Genomic DNA, 12,826 nt, shown 5'->3' with positions numbered 1-12,826 from the left:
GTGAACGGGTAGAGGGGCCTGTCTGTGAGTGAACGGGTAGAGGGCCCTGTCTGGGAGTGAACGGGTAGAGGGCCCTGTCTGTGAGTGAACGGGTAGAGGGCCCTGTCTGTGAGTGAACGGGTAGAGGGTCTTGTCTGCAAGTGAACAAGTAGATGGCCCTGTCTGTGAGTGAACGGGTAGAGGGCTCTGTCTGTGAGTGAATGTGTAGAGGGCTCTGTCTGCGATTGAATGGGTAGAGGGTCTTGTCTGCGTTGACCTTGTACTTAATGAAGCACAGTGGACCAACACCAGCAGATGACATGGCTCCCCAAATCAACACAGACTGTGGAAACTTCACACTGGAGTTCAAGCATTTTGCAGTGTGTACCTCTCCATTCTTCCCCCATACTCTGGGTCCTTGGCTTCCAAGTGAGATGCAAAATTTGCTATCTTCAGAAAAGAGGACTTTGGACCACTGAGCAACAGACCAGGTCTGTTTTTCTTTAGCCCAGGTAAGACGCTTCTGACGTTGTTTGTTGTTCAGGCTTGACAAGAGGAATACAACATTAGAAGCCCATGTCCAGGATCAGTCTGTGTGTGGTGGCTCTTGTGAAAGTCCCCAACACTTTTGAATGGCCTTTTCCTGACAATCCTCTCCAGGCTGCGGTCATCCCTGCTGCTTGCGCACCTTTTTCTTCCACACTTTTCCCTTCCACAAAACTTTATATTAATGTGCTTTGATACAGTACTTTGGGAACATCCAACTTATTTTGCAATTACCTTTTGAGGCTTTCCCTCCTTATGGACGGTGTCAATAATGGTTTTCTGCACAATTGTCAGGTCAGCAGTCTTTCCCATGATTGTGATTCCTACTGAACCAGACTGAGAGACCATTTAAAGGCTCAGGAACCCTTTGCAGGTGTTATGGCTTAATTAGCTGATTAGAGTGGGACACTTTAAACCTAGAATATTGCACCTTTTCACAATATTCTAATTTTCTGAGATTGTGGATTTGGGGTTTTCATGAGCTGTAAGCCATAATCATCACAATTATGACAAATCACGACTTGAACTATCTTGCTTTGCATGTAATGAGTCTATCTCATATATTAGTTTCATCTTTAAGTTGCATTAGTGAAATAAATTAACTTTTGCACGATATTCTAATTTTCCGAGTTTCACCTGTATATATACATGCACACACACACACACACACACACACACACACACACATATATATATATATATATATATATACATGCACACACACACACACACACACACACACAGAGAAGTGCACTCACAGGAACAAACAACTAGTTCAATACCATTGTTAGCCTGTTCTATGGTGATTTACCACCTGGGTGCAAATTCTTTTAGCCCAGTAATGCTTTTCACAAAGTAGAACTTTAATGTAGTACTGTATATCAGTCTGATCCCGCCTATTACGGTCAGTCCAGCGCCAAAATACCAGGCAATTCCTCTCTGAAGAAGGAACACAGCAACCCCAGATGATCGTTTCGGCCTTCATTGTGCCTTGTCAGTGAGGTGTAGCAGTATACCTCTAAGCACACTGAGCAAGGAGTCCACGTCTGGTTGCCCCTTTTTCCCATAGGGAGACTTAATACACACAGAGAGAAGTGCACTCACAGGAACGAACAACTAGCTCAATACTATTGTTAGCCTGTTCTATGAAGGCCAAAACGATCGTCTGGGGTTGCTGTGTCCCTTGTTCAGAGAAGAATTGCCTGGTTTTTCGGCGCTGGACTGACCGTAATAGGCGGGATCAGACTGATATACTACAGGAAAGTTCTACTCTGTGAAAAGCATTGCTGAGCTAAAAGAAGTTGCGCACAGGTGGTAAATCGCCATAGAACAGGCTAACAATGGTATTGAGCTGGTTGTTCGTTCCTGTGGGTGCATTTCTCTCTGTATGTATGTATATACTGTATATATATATATATATATATATATATATATATATATATATATAAAAAATTACATGTGTGTGTATATATATATATATATATATATATAAATATATGTGTGTTTGTTTATTTTATATATATATATATATATATACTGTATATACTAAAAAATATATATGTGTGCGTGTATGTATATATATATGTGTGTGTGTGATACAGTATCTCACAAAAGTACACCCCTCACATTTTTGTAAATATTTTATTATATCTTTTCATGTTACAACACTGAAGAAATTACACTTTGCTACAATGTAAAGTAGTGAGTGTACACCTTGTATAACACTGTAAATGTGCTGTCTTCTCAAAATAACTCAACACACAGCCATTAATGTCTAAACTGTTGGCAACAAAAGTGAGTACACCCCTAAGTGGAAATGTCCAAATTAAACCCAAAGTGTCCATATTTTGTGTGGCCACCATTATTTTCCAGTACTGCCTTAACCCTCTTGGGCATGGAGTTCACCAGAGCTTCACAGGTTGCCACTGAAGTCCTCTTCCACTCCTCCATGACAACATCACAGAGCTGGTGGATGTTAGAGACCTTGCGCTCCCCCACCTTCCGTTTGAGGATGCCCCACAGATGCTCAATATGGTTTAGGTCTGGAGACATGATTGGTCAGTCCATCACCTTTACCTTCAGCTTCTTTCGCAAGGCAGTGGTCGTCTTGGAGGTGTGTTTGGGGTCGTTATCATGTTGGAATACTGCCCTGCGGCCCAGTCTCCGAAGGGAGGGGATCATGCTCTGCTTTAGTATGTCACAGTACATGTTGGCATTCATGGTTCCCTCAATGAACTTTAGCTCCCCAGTGCCGGCAGCACTCATGCAGGCCCAGACTATGACACTGCCACCACCATGCTTGACTGTAGGCAAGACACACTTGTCTTTGTACTCCTCACCTGGTTGCTTCCACACACGCTTGACACCATCTGAACCAAATAAGTTTATCTTGGTCTTATCAGACCACTGCACATGGTTCCAGTAATCCATGTCCTTAGTCTGCTTGTCTTAAGCAAACTGTTTGCAGGCTTTCTTGTGCTTCATCTTTAGAAAAGTCTTCCTTCTGTGACGACAGCCATGCAGACCAATTTGATGCAGTTTGCAGTGTATGGTCTGAGCACTGACAGGCTGACCCCCCACCCCTTCAACCTCTGCAGCAATGCTGGCAGCACTCATACGTCTATTTCCCAAAGACAACCTCTAGATATGACGCTGAGCACGTGCTCTCAACTTCTTTGGTCGACCATGGCGTGGCCTGTTCTGAGTGGAACCTGTCCTGTGAAACAGATGTATGGTCTTGCCCACCATGCTGCAGCTCAGTTTCAGGGTCTTGGCAATCTTCTTATTGCCTAGGCCATCTTTATGTAGAGAAACAATTATTTTTTAGATCCTCAGAGAGTTCTTTGCCATGAGGTGCCATGTTGAACTTCCAGTGACCAGTATGAGAGAGTGTGAGAGCGATAACACCAAATTTAACACACCTGTTCCCCATTCACATCTGAGACCTTGTAACACTAACAAATGAAATGACACCAGGGAGGGAAAATGGCTAATTGGGCCCAATTTGGACATTTCCACTTCGGGGTGTACTCACTTTTGTTGCCAACAGTTTAGACATTAATGGCTGTGTGTTGAGTTATTTTGAGGCGACAGCAAAGTTACACTGTTATACGGGCTGTACACTCACTACTTTACATTGTAGCAAAGTGTCATTTCTTCAGTGTTGTCACATGAAAAGATATAATAAAATATTTACAAAAATGTGAGGGGTGTATTTGTGTGTGTGTGTGTATATATATATATATATATATATATATATATATATATATATATATATATATATATATATATATATATATATATATATACACAAGTAGCCCTCAGTTTACGCCAGGGTTAGGTTCCAGAAGGAATGGTTGTAAATTGAAACCGTTGTAAATTGCAACCCAGTTTATAATGTAAGTCAATGGGAAGTGAGGGAGTTAGGTTCCAGGTTCCTCTTAAAATTGTCATAAGTAACACCTAATACACTATTTTTAAAGCTTTGAAATAAAGACTTTAAAATGCTAAACAGTATCAAATAATCACACAACACAGAATATATAATTAAACTAAGTTAAATGAACAAAAATATTTGCTAAAACAGTATTATAACCTAATAAAATAATCACACAGGACAGAAAATATAATCAAACTAAGTTTAATAAACAAAAACGTTTTTTTTTACTTTCATTTTTCAGCAATCAGTTCTCTACATTGTTAGCATGTTAGATAATATTGGGTCTGCACCTATTCTATGCATTTCAATCTGCAGTGATTAATAAGCAGTTAGGCACCCTCACCTCAAGCAGCTTGACTGGAAGATAATAGGAAAGTGGCTGCTCGATAGCTAATGTCTGTTCTGTGTACACTGATCAATTTCAGACCTGTTAAGCTTGCATAACTTTGCTGTAACACAAGCGGACAGCTCCACCTACTGGCTATTTTAATCAATGCATTGCTTTTCAATGCATTTCAATAGCAGTCACATGACTGAATAAAAGGTTGTTATTCTGAAACGGCGCAAATTGAACCGGCGTAAACCGAGGGCTACCTGTACATAGAATTGCATATGTGTGTGTATATATATATTTGTGTGCGTATATATATATATATATATATATATATATTACACACACACATGCAGGTATATATACACATATAATATATATATATATATATATATGTGTAAATACACACAGAAACGTTGATAATGTGGATTCATTTTTACAGACCTCGCCATCTGAGTTACAACTGCAAGACATTTATATCTCAATTCTTTTTAACTATGAATTTCTAGCAGGTTTTTATAAAACAATAAGATTGTTCAAAAAGATTTAAATTATATGTAGTATATGCATTACAATAATTATTCATTTAAATTAAATCTATACATCAATTATTTTTACAGATGGAAAAATTGCAAAATTACATCTAATCGACTCATTTAACCTTACCAATTAGTTTTAACAACATGTTTAATATATCATTTGTAGCTTATTTTAATATGTTAATCTTTAGAAACTGACTTTTTTTAATAGGAAATAAATATGTAACAAATTAGATGCCATTATAAGTAAACTGCTTTTGCAAGAAATATAGAAATAAATTGTTTAGTATGAAGATTTTACAAAATATAGAAAAATATTTCTTTCTTTTAGAAATAATTGGCTTATTATTAATATGTTCTTTGTTATATTTTTGTTAGTTCTCTTCAATTATTTTATTATTTATTTTCCTAAATAAATAATGTAACCTTGGTGTAATAAAAATGCCTTTTAGAAAGTAATGAAGTCTGTAGAGAAATATTACAATGTATATTTGAAAAAAATAATACATAAATAATGGAACCTGAATTATCACTGTTTTCCTGTAAATTTGCATATTATAGAATATTTATTTACAGTAGATTGAAAAACATAATTTATGCTTACCTGATAAATTTATTTATTTCCGGATATGGTGAGTCCACGGAATCATCAATTACTAGTGCGAATATCACTCCTGGCCAGCAGGAGGAGGCAAAGAGCATTACAGCAAAGCTTCTATATATGTCACTTCCCTTGGAAAAATGGAAAAAGAAGATAACACAAAAGTGTAGAGGTGCCTGAGGTTTTAGAAAAAATAACTGTCTTAAATAAAGGGTGGGCCATGGACTCACCATATCCAGAAATACATTTATCAGGTAAGCATAAATTATGCTTTCTTTCCTAAGATATGGTGAGTCCACGGAATCATCAATTACTAGTGGGAATCAATACCCAAGCTAGAGGACACAGATGATGAGGGAGGGACAAGACAGGTAGACCTAAACAGAAGGCACCACCACTTGAAGAACCCTTCTCCCAAAAGTAGCCTCAGCTGAGGCAAAAGTATCAAATTTATAAAACTTTGAAAAAGTATGCAAAGAGGACCAAGATGCAGCCTTGCAAAACTGTTCCACAGACGCAATCAGCCAATCGGAATTGAAGGGACGCCATCTTGGATGACGTCACTTAAAGGAACCGCCATTGTTCAAGAAAACGTCAGATGAAGAGGATGCTCCGCGTCGGATGTCTAGAAGATGGAGCCGCTCCACTCCGGATGGATGAAGATAGAAGATGCCGTCTGGATGAAGACTTCTGCCCGTCTGGAGGACCACTTCTGCCGGCTTTGTTGAGGACTTCGACCCGGTTGGGTGAAGACGTCTCCCGGTAGGGTGATCTTCAGGAGGTTAGTGTTAGGTTTTTTTAAGGGGGGATTGGGTGGGTTTTAGAGTAGGGTTGGTTGTGTGGGTGGTCGGTTTTAATGTTGGGGGGGAATTGTAATTTTTTTTTCAGGTAAAAGAGCTGATTACTTTGGGGCAATGCCCTGCAAAAGGCCCTTTTAAGGGCTATTTGTAATTTAGTGTAGGGTAGGGCTTTTTTTTATTTTGGGGGGCTTTTTAATTTTGTTAGGGAGATTAGATTAGGTGTAATTAGTTTAAAAATCTTGTAATTATTTTATTATTTTCTGTAATTTAGTGGGTTTTTTTTTGTACTTTAGATAATTTTATTTAATTGTAATTAATTGTATTTAATTTAGGTAATTAATTTAATTATAGTATAGTGTTAGGTGTAATTGTAACTTAGGTTAGGTTTTATTTTACAGGTAAATTTGTCTTTATTTTAACTAGGTAGTTATTAAATAGTTAATAACTATTTAATAACTATTGTACCTAGTTAAAATAAATACAAAGTTGCCTGTAAAATAAAAATAAACCCTAAGATAGATACAATGTAACTATGTAGCTAGCTTAGGGCTTATTTTATAGCTAAGTATTTAGTTTTAAATAGGAATTATTTAGTTAATGATAGTAATTTTATTTAAATTTATTTAAATTATATTTAAGTTAGGGTGTGTTAGGGTTAGACTTAGATTTAGGGGTTAATAACTTTAATATAGTGGCGACATTGGGGACGGCAGATTAGGGGTTAATAAATGTAGGTAGGTGGTGGCGATGTTAGGGACGGCAGATTAGGGGTTAATAATATTTAACTAATGTTTGCGATGCGGGAATGCGGCGGTTTAGGGGTTAATATATTTATTATAGTGGCGGCGATGTCCGGTTCGGCAGATTAGGGGTTAAAAATTTATTTTAGTGTTTGCGATATGGGAGGGCCTCGGTTTAGGGGTTAATAGATAGTTTATGGGTGTTAGTGTACTTTTTAGCACTTTAGTTAAGAGTTCTATGCTACGGCGTTGTAGTGTAAAACTCTTAACTACTGACTTTAAAATGCGGTACCAGGCTTGACATGAGAGGGTGTATCGTTCACTTTTCGTCAGACTCGTAATACCGGCGCTATGCAAGTCCCATTGAAAATATAGGATATGCAATTGACGTAAGTGGATTTGCGGTATTTACGAGTATGGACAAAAAAGTGAGCGGTACACCTGTACCTGCAAGACTCGTAATACCAGCGGGCGTTAAAAAGCAGTGTTGGGACCGGCCAACACTGCTTTTTAAGCCTAACGCAAGACTCGTAATCTAGCCGATAGTTGTCCATTGTAAAGGACAATAATTTTGAGGCGCTGTAGTCAGTCTGCAAAGAACCACAAATAAAGCTAGAAACAACATCTGGCCATTCTCTCCATTAGAAGAGAGGTTTATCACTGGTATTACCTATGGTGAGCCAAGATAATAATAGGACAAGGTTGGGCCCTCTTAATTATTGTGAATAGTGTGAGAAATATTTGTGTGTGTGTGTATATATATCTATATATATATCTACATCTATCCATATCTATCTATCTACAAGCAAACATCACCAGAGTCGAGCCATGGAATAAGAAACACTCCAGTTTCTCTGATATCTTATGCCATTCCAGCTTAGTATAGCACGCAGTAGAGGTGAAGGAAAATGGCGACTATAGAATATATATGTATTATTTCTAAAAGTGTTAACCAAGCGGTAAAGTAGAGATATGTTAAAGTAATGTCTTTACTTCCATCAATTTGGGATTCAGTTACAGCCAGTGAGTCCGCCTTTCTCTACCTTCAGTGTAATTTCTCTCTCTCTCTGCATAGTGTATGATTATGCACTGGTTTACAATGTAATGTATTCTCTCTATACTGTATTTGAGTTAATGTAACATGAATAAACTTAGATTTTGGAATATACACCATTAAATTTGTTGATTTAAACTTTAGTGAAACTTCTATATTTACAATTACTTTATCTGACCTCATTATATGAAAAATAAAAGTAAACAATATAGTGAAAAAGTAATATTCTTGATATAAATTTTGCATGATACACTGAACAACCTGAGATGCAAAATAAGTACATGCAGGAGGTACATATACCTGCACAATTAGTGTATCTAATGAACATAACATAGGTACAAGCACAAGGAATCTATACCAAGGAGCACAAGGACAAGGAATCTGTACCATAACATAGGTACATGCACAACGAACATATAACTTCACAATTAGTCTACATAATGACCATAACATAGGTACATGCACACGGAACATATACCTTCACAATTAGTCTACATAATGACCATAACATAGGTACATGCACACGGAACATATACCTTCACAATTAGTCTACATAATATAGGTACATGCACAAGGAACATATACCTTCACAATTAGTCTACATAATATATTAACATAGGTACATGCACACGGAACATATACCTTCACAATTAGTCTACATAATGACATAACATAGGTACATGCACACGGAACAAATACCTTCACAATTAGTCTACATAATTACATAATATAGGTACATGCACATGGAACATATACCTTCACAATTAGTCTACATAATGACATAACATAGGTACATGCACATGGAACATATACCTTCACAATTAGTCTACATAATGACCATAACATAGGTACATGCACACGGAACATATACCTTCACAATTAGTCTACATAATGACATAACATAGGTACATGCACACGGAACAAATACCTTCACAATTAGTCTACATAATGACATAACATAGGTACATGCACACAGAACATATACCTTCACAATTAGTCTACATAATGACCATAACATAGGTACATGCACAAGGAACATATACCTTCACAATTGGTCTACATAATGACCATAACATAGGTACATGCACACGGAACATATACCTTCACAATTAGTCTATATAATGACATAACATAGGTACATGCACAAGGAACAAATACCTTCACAATTAGTCTACATAATGACATAACATAGGTACATGCACACGGAACAAATACCTTCACAATTAGTCTACATAATGACATAACATAGGTACATGCACACAGAACATATACCTTCACAATTAGTCTACATCATGAAATAACATAGGTACATGCACACGGAACATATACCTTCACAATTAGTCTACATAATGACATAACATAGGTACATCCCCACAGAACATATACCTTCACAATTAGTCTACATAATGACATAACATAGGTACATCCCCACAGAACATATACCTTCACAATTAGTCTACATAATGACATAACATAGGTACATCCCCACAGAACATATACCTTCACAATTAGTCTACATAATGACATAACATAGGTACATGCACACGGAACATATACCTTCACAATTAGTCTACATAATGACATAACATAGATACATGCACAAGGAACATATACCTTCACAATTAGTCTACATAATGAAATAACATAGGTACATGCACACGGAACATATACCTTTACAATTAGTCTACATAATGACATAACATAGATACATGCACAAGGAACATATACCTTCACAATTAGTCTACATAATGACATAACATAGGTACATGCACAAGGAACAAATACCTTTACAATTAGTCTACATAATGACATAACATAGATACATGCACAAGGAACATATACCTTCACAATTAGTCTACATAATGAAATAACATAGGTACATGCACAAGGAACAAATACCTTTACAATTAGTCTACATAATGACATAACATAGATACATGCACAAGGAACATATACCTTCACAATTAGTCTACATAATGAAATAACATAGGTACATGCACACAGAACATATACCTTCACAATTAGTCTACATAATATAGGTACATGCACAAGGAACATATACCTTCAAAATTAGTCTACATAATGACCATAACATAGGTACATGCACACTAAACATATACCGTCATAATTAGTCTACATAATGACATAACATAGGTACATGCACACGGAACATATACCTTCACAATTAGTCTACATAATGACCATAACATAGGTACATGCACAAGGAACAAATACCTTCACAATTAGTCTACATAATGACATAACATAGGTACATGCACAAGGAACAAATACCTTCACAATTAGTCTATATAATGACATAACATAGGTACATGCACACGGAACATATACCTTCACAATTAGTCTACATAATATAGGTACATGCACAAGGAACATATACCTTCACAATTAGTCTACATAATGACATAACATAGGTACATGCACAAGGAACAAATACCTTCACAATTAGTCTATATAATGACATAACATAGGTACATGCACAAGGAACATATACCTTCACAATTAGTCTACATAATGACCATAACATAGGTACATGCACAAGGAACAAATACCTTCACAATTAGTCTACATAATGACCATAACATAGGTACATGCACACGGAACATATACCTTCACAATTAGTCTACATATTAAAATAATATAGGTACATGCACAAGGAACATATACCTTCAAAATTAGTCTACATAATGACATAACATAGGTACATGCACACAGAACATATAACTTCACAATTTGTGTACATAATGACCATAACATAGGTACATCCCCACAGAACATATACCTTCACAATTAGTCTACATAATGACATAACATAGGTACATGAACACAGAACATATACCTTCACAATTAGTCTACATAATGACATAACATAGATACATGCACAAGGAACATATACCTTTACAATTAGTCTACATAATGACATAACATAGGTACATGCACAAGGAACATATACCTTCACAATTAGTCTACATATTAAAATAACATAGGTACATGCACAAGGAACATATACCTTTACAATTAGTCTACATAATGACATAACATAGGTACATGCACAAGGAACATATACCTTCACAATTAGTCTACATAATGAAATAACATAGGTACATGCACACGGAACATATACCTTCACAATTAGTCTACATAATATAGGTACATGCACAAGGAACATATACCTTCAAAATTAGTCTACATAATGACATAACATAGGTACATGCACACTAAACATATACCGTCATAATTAGTCTACATAATGACATAACATAGGTACATGCACACAGAACATATACCTTCACAATTAGTCTACATAATGACCATAACATAGGTACATGCACAAGGAACAAATACCTTCACAATTAGTCTACATAATGACATAACTTAGGTACATGTACACAGTACATATACCTTCACAATTAGTCTACAAAATGACCATAACATAGGTACATGCACACGGAACATATACCTTCACAATTAGTCTACATATTAAAATAACATAGGTACATGCACAAGGAACATATACCTTCAAAATTAGTCTACATAATGACATAACATAGGTACATGCACACAGAACATATAACTTCACAATTCGTGTACATAATGACCATAACATAGGTACATGCCCAGAGAACATATGCCTTCAAAATTAGTCTATATAATGACATAACATAGGTACATGAACACGGAACATATACCTTCACAATTAGTCTACATAATGACATAACATAGGTACATGCACACGGAACATATACCTTCACAATTAGTCTACATAATGACATAACATAGGTACATGAACACGGAACATATACCTTCACAATTAGTCTACATAATGACATAACATAGGTACATGCACAAGGAACATATACCTTCACAATTAGTCTACATAATGACATAACATAGGTACATGCACAAGGAACATATACCTTCCCAATTAGTCTACATAATGACCATAACATAGGTACATGCACACAGAACAAATACCTTCACAATTAGTCTATATAATGACATAACATAGGTACATGCACAAGGAACATATACCTTCACAATTAGTCTACATATTAAAATAACACATGTACATGCACAAGGAACATATACCTTCACAATTAGTCTACATAATGACATAACATAGGTACATGCACACGGAACATATACCTTCACAATTAGTCTACATAATGACATAACATAGGTACATGCACACGGAACATATACCTTCACAATTAGTCTACATAATGACATAACATAGGTACATGCACAAGGAACATATACCTTGACAATTAGTCTACATAATGACATAACATAGGTACATGCACAGGGAACATATACCTTTACAATTAGTCTACATAATGACATAACATAGATACATGCACAAGGAACATATACCTTCCCAATTAGTCTACATAATGACCATAACATAGGTACATGCACACAGAACAAATACCTTCACAATTAGTCTATATAATGACATAACATAGGTACATGCACAAGGAACATATACCTTCACAATTAGTCTACATATTAAAATAACACAGGTACATGCACAAGGAACATATACCTTCACAATTAGTCTACATAATGACATAACATAGATACATGCACACGGAACATATACCTTCACAATTAGTCTACATAATGACATAACATAGGTACATGCACACGGAACATATACCTTCACAATTAGTCTACATAATGACATAACATAGGTACATGCACAAGGAACATATACCTTGACAATTAGTCTACATAATGACATAACATAGATACATGCACAAGGAACATATACCTTCA

General features: G+C 36.0%; 1 protein-coding gene across 1 annotated transcript in view; it reads right to left on the bottom strand.

Moving 5' to 3' along the window:
• BTBD9 (BTB domain containing 9) overlaps nucleotides 1–12,826 on the bottom strand; it is a 784,099-nt gene that overhangs the window by 76,079 nt on the left and 695,194 nt on the right. The window lies entirely within an intron of this gene.

Source organism: Bombina bombina, chromosome 4 (genome assembly GCF_027579735.1).
Source record: "Bombina bombina isolate aBomBom1 chromosome 4, aBomBom1.pri, whole genome shotgun sequence".
Classification (NCBI taxonomy): domain Eukaryota; kingdom Metazoa; phylum Chordata; class Amphibia; order Anura; family Bombinatoridae; genus Bombina; species Bombina bombina.
This window is presented reverse-complemented; position numbering and strand designations above follow the sequence as displayed.